Source organism: Lactuca saligna, chromosome 7 (genome assembly GCF_052625555.1).
Source record: "Lactuca saligna cultivar CGN05327 chromosome 7, ASM5262555v1, whole genome shotgun sequence".
In the NCBI taxonomy this organism is placed as follows: domain Eukaryota; kingdom Viridiplantae; phylum Streptophyta; class Magnoliopsida; order Asterales; family Asteraceae; genus Lactuca; species Lactuca saligna.
In genome coordinates, this window is record NC_136423.1 from 140087240 (window position 1) to 140096564 (window position 9325).

The 9325-nt window shown below is 33.6% G+C and overlaps 1 pseudogene; it reads right to left on the reverse strand.

Moving 5' to 3' along the window:
* Positions 1 to 439: 439 nt before the first annotated feature.
* Positions 440 to 3009, reverse strand: LOC145007292 (mitogen-activated protein kinase 7 pseudogene; annotated as a pseudogene).
* Between the last annotated feature and the right edge of the window lie 6316 nt (positions 3010 to 9325).

Below are 9325 nucleotides of genomic sequence, written 5' to 3' on the forward strand. Positions count from 1 at the left end.
AGAGTTAAAGGAAGGTATGTAGCTGAACCTCTAAATCATGTAAATGCCACCTACGAAAAGAGAAGTTCCAGTGGAACCAAGGAAAATCCCACTGATAATTCCTCAGAAGACACTCGTGTGCAAAAGACAAGGGCAAAAACAAATGTTCATAAATCAGCTAAACAGTTCGCAACACAAAAACATCAACGAAATGGCAGATACAAGAAAAATCTAAGGAAACGAAAGTAATTCTTGAAGTCAAGGAATCCTAACTATATTCATCATGAAAAGCGTTCCCATCCTCAGACGAATGTTGGATCAAATGCCAGTCCAAAAGTAAAAAGGCCTATTCACACGCTAATCGGAAAGGCATTTCTCCTCATCAATCTCACAACCCTCAGGATCCGAAGTACACAGTTCATCATAGATCCACTATCTCAAAAACCACAGCTCATTCAAATCACAAATCATCTCCCCAAACCACCTTCGTTTCTAAACCAAAAGTTTTGCACTCTTCCAAACTCTCACCATAGATTATCGCTTCCTCTCGGTTCCAATTTCTATGATGGCCACCTGGGTTTTGGATCGGATCAAACAAACCCGCCATATACGGATGTTGCAAAGCTGTTGTCACCGTTATGCTCTTCACATGATCAAACACAAGAATCCATCGCAACAAGTCCATAGAGAGAGCATCCACCGCCTGGTATAAAGAAGAAAGAGAAATCTCTCTTGTGAAAGGAACAGATTTCATAAATCTTCAATAATTTGTGTTATCGATGAACCCAATATCATCCTCCTTTTGATCCCTAAGGATGTTGATTATCAATTTAAGGTTATTTAGGCACACTATCCCTAAAAAAGCGGTTTCCGACCGAGAATTTTGGCGAAGATGTACAGAACTAACCACACAACAATGCAAGTCCCATAATTTTTGCAAGATATGAGAAGCTTTGGTGATCTGTACCACCGTGTGATGACGTATTCCATCATGAACTGTTCACTACCTTGCCTCCTTCTTGCCAACCAAAAATTGCATATTTTAAGTTCGCAATTTGCGTTCACGAGGAGATTTTTGGGTTTTAGGTTACGATGAAGGACATTAGCAGAGTGAAGATACTCCAAACCTTGAAGATATTCCAAACCTTGAAGCAACTAAAACAATCTATCAATTGATGAACAAGAATACACTAACTTAATTGGGGAAAAGAGAATTTAACTATTTATACCTAAAACAAGAAGAATTTGCAATGGTCGTTTGATAGAGGTTGTGAAGATTTGATGATATGTAGGGAAGAAGCAATACTCACCGGTGAGTTGGTACTGTTACTATCAAGGATGGAAGTGTCAATTGAAGTTGATTTTGTGAGTTTTAGTTTAAATGATCCTCAAACTTATTTTTTGGCTTTATAAGGGCATAACATGAGTTTTTTTTGGTCTAAAAGATGTACCGGCTATTAGAGGTTGAAAAAGACTAAAATGGCAGGTCGTAACCTATCTTATAACCCTATATAACCATAAGATAACTTTAAACACCAAATCGACTAACCCTAAAAATTTTATAGGACTATTGTGTTATTCCCCCCCCCCCCCCCCCCCCCCCCCCCCCCCAAGATATATACATACCCAAGCTAGTAATAGTTTGATTTTCCGTATACACATCTTTTTATGTATAAGAAAAAGGAAAACCAGATATAGAAAACTGTAATATATTTATATATGTTTAAAAAAAAAATCAGTTTACGACAATTAGATAATAAACTTGACTTTCATGTCTTGCATAAGATTCAAATCCAAAAGTTTATCATGTCCTCTAAGTTGGAAACTTTAGTTTCAGTTCTATCAACTTATGGAAGAAATTTATATCCAGCCTGAAATTTAAGTGATGGAATGTGATTTCCTGATAAATTGAAGGCAAGCTTGTATGCTCACTATTGTTTTCTTTACCTGCTGCTTCAAATCATTTAAATAACTACCTAAGTTTTACATGAGCAAAATCTAAAAAGGTGTTTCAGTCTTTATATACGTTTAGGGTAAAAGGACATAGAGGTAGAATATTTATATGATTTTCATGTTCTTAATTTCATTATAGCCAGATATATTAGTAACACAACTGAGATGTGTGAGAACCTGCAAATTTTGGAAAGTAATAGGAACACATGGCTATTAACAGAAAAACAATTGGAAGTTGAGAAGGGTACTCTACTCTAGATATTATAAACCAAGCTCCGCTGTATGTAAATACAAATTATGACCATGTTATTTATATATACCTAACATTACAAGGAATAAAGTACAAGGGGCTGGACATTAATTATTTTATTAGTAAGTTGCTGAGAGTTTTCCTCTAATCAATTACACTTTAAAATTCAGAAGTTGGAATGCACCCAACTGGAAAGTTACCTCACAAAGTAGTGTGGATCTCCCAAGTCAAAAAGAAAAGCATTTAGAAAATGATATTTCTCATTAGATGCTATTACAGACTTACAGTACCAAGAAGGTCGCGACAATTCAACATCGAAAGTCATAAATGGTACCAAATTACAGCTTTAGATTCAAATCAAGTATACGTTGATATGGCTGCTGAGAAGCTGTTTGCGCATCCAAATAAAAACCTCCAGGCCATTTAAGTTCCACTGCTTCCTCCCCATCATAAGGCTGCATCCTTACTCCATATCTGGCACCATCATCGGTAAACCTTGCTACAGTTGTTTCTCCATTTTTGGTTGGTGTGTGAACAAGAGAGTGGGCATGAACGCCAAGTGATCGGTTACCTGTGAAATTTAGGGCAAAGTCGGTTGTCTTTGGTGAATGGTATCTTCGAGCTGCTTCTCTCTCCCTCTTGTGGGCATTTTGATGACCACCTAATGCTTGCGAGTTGTAGAACTTCCTCTTGCAGAAGTTGCATGTATATACCTTCGTGGGTCTTGATTGGGAACTCTCACCTAGATTTTGTCCTAGGCTTAGATTCAACCACCCTCTTTGATAATCACCTGGGTTTTCTTGATTTATATCGTCCCTGATATTCATTGAAACTATAGTTTGGGAATCCGATATTAGATGTTTTTCTTGAGAGAGTGTTTTTGGATCAAAGAGTACATGAGGAAAAAGAAGCTATATAGAAAGGGTAGGAAAAGAGGATGTTAAGTGCTCTCTCTCTCACACACACATAAGATACACACATACATAAATGACGATGTCGTATATCTTAAATGTCCCCACCAAGTGATGCTTGATGTTGTTGAGGGGACACTCCTCTTGTACCTTTCAAGCATTTGTATTCCTCCACTTTTTTATTGTGTAGTGCATTTTCTCGATCAGACTCACGAACTTTACATGGTTCTCTTTGAGAACAACTAAAGATGTATACAACTGACACAAATAGATCTTTCTCATCTTTCCAATTATGGTCCTGTCAAAAAATCTTTGCATTTTTTTTTCGACTTTCATATTCAACAAAATAATCATTTATTTCATACTTTTGCAATTAGGTAACTACTGTTACCCTTTTGAAAAGTATAATATAATCATTACAGTAACATGATTTCCATTTTTCCATTTCTTTTTCATGCATGAATTCGTCGTTGTTACTTGCTGTAAAGTATCATGTTAATATTTCAGCTAGAGTTTTTAACGTTTTTAAAACAAAAGCTTGACTCAAGTTGTCTTCAACAGCGCACAGGTGCTTTAATTTATTTGTTGCTGTATTTGCCAGTGTATTTTGTATAGTAATACAAGAGGGTAATATGGCAAGTGGATGATGTGTCATTTGTGTATACAGTAGGAGTCCATTGAAAACCACTTGTACCTTATCCTCTTTCTTAAGAAAATTTTAGTCAAACACGTGACAGTAGTAGCACCATTTCCAATTTAAAATATGTAGAAAGCATTAGAAAGAGGAATTTACAGTATGGGTTTGTACAACAAGCTTTCACCTGGGCAAATATCAAATCAAAAGATTAAAGGTGAGCGTTTGATTCACCTTTTGATTGTAGCATCTCACCAAACATGTAATTAAAGTTAGCAACCCACTTTGAATAAACTATATCATTATAGGGTTCCTATACCATAAAGCAATGCTAGTGCATGTACATAAAGTGAACCTTCCTAAGTGACACTTGGTGGCTTCTATTCATTTGACCTCTCATTGATTAGTACCATCATCTATGAGCTTTGTGCATGATTTCGGTGATTGGACAAACACACACACAAATGCATTAAATTACAACCTTAGATTCAAGTCGAGGATATGTTCATTTGACGACTGAGAAGTTGGTTGTGGATCTAATTAAACACCTCCACGCCACTTGATCATTTCCACTAGTTGCTCCACATAGTGTTGCATATGTATGGCTCTGTCTAGTGGCAGACCGAGAACAAAGTCTAATCGGGTTCCAATCTAAATTGTGATTGGATTCATGTTATTTCTATGGTATTCCAAGCCACAAACTCAAATATATTACATAATGTTTTAAAAGTATGATAGTTAAGTGGGGCCAAACACCACATTTAGGTTGGCTTGTATCTGCTAATGTCCATGCCATACACTAATGTTAGCAAACCTTGCAATAGTTGGTTTACCATGTGGTATGTGCACAAATAAGTAAGCATGCACCTGAAAATATAGGTTTAGCGGGGGACTTATTGTTAATACACCATCATTGGTGCTTCAATCCTTTTTGTTGTCTCTTTCTCCTTCCCGTGGGCATTCTGATGACCACCTAATGCTTGTCAATGTAGGAAATTATTTTGCAAAAGTTGCATGCATAAACCTTCATAGAGGCTACTCTTGACTATAAAATAGTGTCTCGTCGATTTTGTCTTAGGATAAGATCTAGACATCCAATTTTATGAGTACCGAAATATGCTTCCCATTTTATGAGTACCGAAATATGCTTGTTAAGAATCGATGACGTTGTTGAACTATTTCTCATCAAATTCAATACAATTTCATGTAAATAGAATGATGATCAAGATAACAACTTACTTGTTGTATGAAGCGAATGAAAAATTGTTCTCTTTGAATAAATTTACCACATACTTATTAATTACATCTTATGGGATAATCAACATGAGGTCCCTTCCGTCTTTGTTATCACTGTTGGCTTTTATTCAAAAATTGGTTTCTAAAAATATAAGAAACAACAACGGAAGCTTTAAAATGTTGCAATAAACTTAAAACTATTTTAACTATCAATGATCATTTTGAAAACATGGAAAGATTAAAACAATCATAGAAAGGAAATAATACAAGCTTTGAAGTCTTCTAATTCTCTTGCGAGGTTGAAAGTTGATCAAGAACGTAGAGTAGAACTCCACCTTAGTAGAAACACCAAAAAATTGTCAACTTGAAATTGATGCTAGCCCTTCATCTAATAATAATAACAGTATTAAGCCTATAAAAAAACAAAGTTTTTGTCTTAAATGAAAGTTCAAGTAAAGTAATAAACATGCATCTTATAATTTAACCATTTAAGTGATAAAACTAGACAGAGTATGGAGAGAAGTAGAAAATTCAATTTTCTCTTCTTGAAAAATCCACAATTAAAAGTCTTCTTAAACACCTTTAAAACTAGATAATAACCATTGTATTTTGTTACTTTAAACACCATGTTTCTAGTAACAAAATCCAACAAAAAAGGTGTACAATTTCTACATTAAACAACTATAATTTCTTGCTCTCTTTTTACCTCTTGTATTCAAGAAAATAAGAAGCAAAAGTGAAAGAAAAATGGCAGCCCTCATTTAATATATATGAAGTTATAAAATCGTTTTCAAAAACTTATAATATTGATACCTTGTCCCTCATGCCCATGCTTGATCATTACCAAGTACACTTGCTTCCAAAACATGTCACCTTCATTATAATAAACATTAAGGACAAAGGAAGCTAGTGTTTTTCATTTCTCCAAGTTTATTGACAATCAAAACTAGAGAAAGAAAGGCTTCTTGTTTCATTATTCTTTCATTTATGGGTCATGTATATATAATTTATATAGCAAAACCTTATATATATATATATATATATATATATATATATATATATATATATATATATATATATATATATATATATATAGGGAAGAGTTATATGGAAAATGAATGATTAGAGCAACACATATTTGAACCAATGAAAACATGACAACACATCACTTCTACAATAACTTCAACAATACATTACTTGTGAAGAAAGAAATAGACACATGTCATTTGATTATTGGTTCCGGTAGATGTTGCCCTAGTTATTTGTTTTCCATAGAACTCATTCCTATATATATATATATATATATATATATATATATATATATATATATGTATGTATAAGGATGTACAACACTTATATAAATCAATCCTTATGATTTTATTTTGATACTTGTTATTGAGATTTATTATTTTTATAATAAAAATAATTTCCAATTTGTTACAATAGTATAAATATTTATTATGAATCAAATTCTTATATGTGCATCCAATTTTCTAAAAGCTTAAATCTTTAACTAATGTATAAGGTAAAGTTTATCAGTTATTCCTTTATTATAGACTTGTTGAACATGAGATATAGATCGTAATCAATATAATTAGGTGTTTAATTTTTGGTAACACACGTTAGATGTCTAACACTCAACACATAAAACGAACAAATCATATATTAAATACATATGCATCTTGTATAGTTCATACAATACCTAATAATGGACTTTATAACTTCCTGTATAAAGATCAACACTTAACTATCTCAAAGTTTTACATTCCCTATACTTAAGTCCCATATATGTATCTTATATATTAAGGCACTAAGATAGTACTCTTATCAAGTATCACTCATGATTTTGATCCATGGCGTGATAACAAAACGAGTCATGTCACATACTTGTTCTCTAGAAGTACCTTTGATTCTTTGTTGCAATGTTGTGTCTACTTTCATCTAATGAAAGTCAACCAATTTTATTCATATTAGTTTTCCCTCATAATTATTCCCACAATTATGATTAACTATCGACTTTTAAAATAACTACGTTATTCATAGATTAAAAATGTTAATATAGAATACAACAAGTATTAAATTATAGATCATATCCTAATATATCAAAAAAAAAAAAAAATTAATGTCACAATGTTCTAACATCCAAGTACAAAATCCAAATCAAATCCCGTCTCTAGAACAACGAAGTCTTATAGCTGAAGTGTGAACTTTCATGCTTAGCTTATGAAAGTGTAACACCAATTTCTAGGTATATACTTATTTGTTGTTGTTGTTGTTATGATTTTTTAAAGTCTAAGGATGGAATTTTGTTGGCCATGATGTGGAAATGTTAGTTCCATGATATGGAAGTGGTCTAGGAAGACGTGCATTTCATTTGAGTCCCATGACATTACGATATATTAGTCATGATGTAGTGTTGCAAGCATGCTAAACCCTACTGCTGGGGTTTGTGACCCTATTTAAGGGAAGTGGGGGCTAGGGTTTGCACACCCTCAACCTCCATCACCTCCCTTTCCCCCTCAAGTCCATTTTGACATTTGAGAGCTTTTAGGGGAGTTTTGGTGAGAATAAGAAGAGGGGAGTTTTGGTGAGCAGAATAAGAATAATAAGTCCTTTGTGAGAAGTTCCAACATCCAAGTTTCTACTCTACCTCCAAGCTCATCTTTTTGACCATTGTAAGTCTTCAAGTGCCAAAGTTTATGATTCATGCTTCTAGATGTAGAGTTCTTTGTTTTGTTCTTCATGTTTGTGTTAGTTGGTATGGTTGGAATCCATAAAGTTAGGAAATTTATGGATCCTAGAGATCCTCTTTTGATTATATGTCCTAGATCTGAAGAATGAGTGAGTTTTGAATCCTTTCATGACATTTTGATCTCAGTTTCTTCATTTTTTTTTACCTAACTAGAGTTTAAGACATGCATTGGACATTCATTTTTATAAAGCACCATTTTTTATGATGCTTTGAGAGTACGAATGCCTTCTGGAAAGTATGGATGAATGGCCTTGATGATTAAGAGCTTGATGCGTTAAAAATCTCTCCACATCATGGCGAAAGGAAGCTTTCGTGAATGTTTTTTTTGTTTCTGAGGCCACCACGACATGGCAACCGGTTATAAGACTTTTTACTATTGACTGTTGACTTTGATTGTAGAATTTTTTACCAAGTTTGACTTTAGGTCAAATTGAGGGTTTTGGGATGTAGTTTAAGGATTTGGTAATTCATTGCTTTATAGGTGACCTGTGATACCATTTTTTGGAATTTTGAGAGTTGTGTTGTTAACTTTTAGACATCAAGATGAGTTTTGTTACTATACTTTGTATTGTAGTATGTATCCTTGTGTGTAGAATGTTGGTATAATGTAATGATCTGTTAGATTGGTAGATTTATATGATTACCAGTGTTTGTTGGTTATTGTTTATTTGCTTTCATAAGTCGACATATTACGGTTGGTTATGTTGAGGTGATCCTGCTTTGTGTTGTAAGCCAAGATATACAGGCGGTCTAGTGTATTGTAAGCTTTACGAGGCAGTCTAAATAGACTATAGCCCCAAGGGAGCGGTCCAGCTAGTGTAGGCCTTACAAGGCATGTCAGTAGATTGAAGGCTCGGTAGAGGGTCCAGGTGTCTTGTAGGCCTTGTGAGGCAGTCCATGTAGACCGTAGGATCACCTGTGCATGCATTGTACATGTATTGTTGTGTGGGGTATTTTGGGTGAACTCACTATACTTTAGCTTACAATTGTTAATTTAAATGATTTCAGGTACGTCAAATTATCGAGGCAAGGCAAATGCATGATCGTACAAATCCTCAAGCTGATTTATGTTTTGAGAGATAATTTTGATACTCTGATTTCTATGGTTTTGTCTTGCAAAAATTCTTGATTACTCTAAGGATTTTATGAAAATTTATCTTTAAAATGAAAAAAAAATTCATGTTTTTGGGGACATTACATAAAGGACTTCATTAATGGGTCTGATTAAATTTAATTTGTGTAAATTTTGCGAATATGATCATCTCCATATTTAACTTTATTCTAAGTATAGTTAAATATCTTGGAGAATATGATGGGTGTTATGATGTGACTTATAGTTCTTAGCTTGATTAAGTACACTCTTGAAGTCATAAAATATTTTTAGTTGATCCTTGAATGGAAAGACTCAACCTACGTTTTCGATGACTTTATTCATCCAATCATATTAGATTGCAACTTCTGAAGTAGTAGCTTATTCTTATTATGTGGTATTTTGTGGAATGATGTTTTCGTTGGAGATAATTCCATAAAACTTATCTTTATTCATAATTAACTCATAACCTTATTATAATTATTAATTATCTTTAGATTTCTTGAATCTAGCATCTTAT